Source organism: Lytechinus pictus, chromosome 2 (genome assembly GCF_037042905.1).
Source record: "Lytechinus pictus isolate F3 Inbred chromosome 2, Lp3.0, whole genome shotgun sequence".
NCBI lineage: Eukaryota > Metazoa > Echinodermata > Echinoidea > Temnopleuroida > Toxopneustidae > Lytechinus > Lytechinus pictus.
Window position 1 is genome coordinate 26072779 of NC_087246.1, and position 1823 is coordinate 26074601.

The following is a 1823-nucleotide window of genomic DNA, read 5'->3' on the forward strand; positions in this document are numbered from 1 at the left end:
TTTCATTTTGTTATCAACAGCATTTATTGCGGGCTGACATTTAGAATGATGAAGTCTCTTTATAGTTATGAATCAGGTCATACTTTGATGAGCAATACAAGCATTATTAAGCTGTTTTGTGTTGGCCTTAGCTTGCCTGGAGTGAGATTAAAATGTGATTTATATGACAGGATTATTTCCTACTAGTTGTCATAGAGGTTGTTCTCACTACGTTCCTAAAACTAGTTTATTGGAAACTAGTTTAACGCATAGTGAGAACGGTCGAAGCGGTCTTGGAAGCGATCTTTCAAACCAGTTTGGAAAACCACCTCGCGATGTAGTTTTCAAGATCGCTTTGCCTCGTTAAACTGGTTTTAGCGTAAGTGAGGACACAACCGTTCTTTGGGAAGCGATCTTCGCACATTTTGAGCGCGCTACTCCACACGACAGGTGTAGAATGCCTATGCTGCGGTTTCGAATTTCGCGCGAAACGTGTCACCCCACTGAGAGCGTTTCCATAGCAACAAGAGCGCTTTACGTGAAGTGATTTTGAAAACCACTTTCGTGTGATCAAGTGGGAACGCTAGCAAAGCGATCTTCGAAAGTGGTTTCCTGAATCGGTTTCCAGTAAACTAGTTTTAGAAAGCGTAATGAGAACGGCCTCATATTCAAGAAAGGTGGCATCATTCCCTCCACATGCAAAGGAATGGATACTGTAATTTGGGACACAATTACTGACAGCTTGTATGATGTATGTTTAAACCCATGAATAGCATCGATAAGTTTGCGCATTTAATCCTTTGACAAAATCAAAATATCTTTAAATGAAACACCTCACCTCGCGCCCCCCCCCCCCCCTTCACCACTGAAAATTAAATATAATTTCTGCAGATTTTCTGTAATAGCTTTTAAGCATTTGAAGATTTTTAAAATCATGTTTACTTTCTAGGTAAGTTAGTCATATACTATGTACAACCTGAGCTCCAAATTGAATAAGCATGCTAGTTTGAATGCAGTATTACATCAGGGTCAATATGTCCCACTAAAGATTTATAACAAGTTTGTGGCATTTTTATAAAAGTTTTACAACAGGGGGCGATCTGTCCACTGACAATATATTTACCTGTACAACAGGTATACAACGGGGGATAACCACTCCATCAGTCTTTCAGTATATTTGAAAACTAATAAGAATGTTGTACTAAACATATCCTCTCGAGGGTGCACCATTCTTGTGTGAAGAAGTAATCGGATTTAAGTAATCAGATTTTAGCATTTTACATATTGTGCTATTTACAGAAGCAAAGCTGTGGTGTTGTCATGTTTTTGTTGGTAAGGTGTCTCCTTGATAAGAAGGATTTTGTAAAAGGATGAATTCTATTTTGGCCAATTCCCATATGGTATTATATGAAGTTCACCCATGGATGCATTTAAATCCTTTCCAAAGCCATTTAACATAGCATATGTAGTAGGTTCACACGATAAAAAAAAAAAATGCAGATTAATTTGAAGTTTTAAGCGTTGATTGTATTACGTTGTAGTTTAACCTCAAATAGAATTTATAGATGCACTTGAATAGCAATCATTAGCCCACCTAATGAATATTCATGATGATGTGCATATAACTGTTGTCAAATTTTTTTTATAAACTTTAAAATTCAATAACTTTGTTATTTGTTATCCAATTTTGATGAAATTTTCAGCATTTTGCTCTGTGAAGTTTACTCTATTTATTTAGATATAAATATTTTCAGCCCGGACCATCCCTTTAATTCAACAATTAAAAGTACAAGGTTTCCTACGATTTAAGTTTTTCACAAGCTGCAGAGGGGTCACTCATAGTC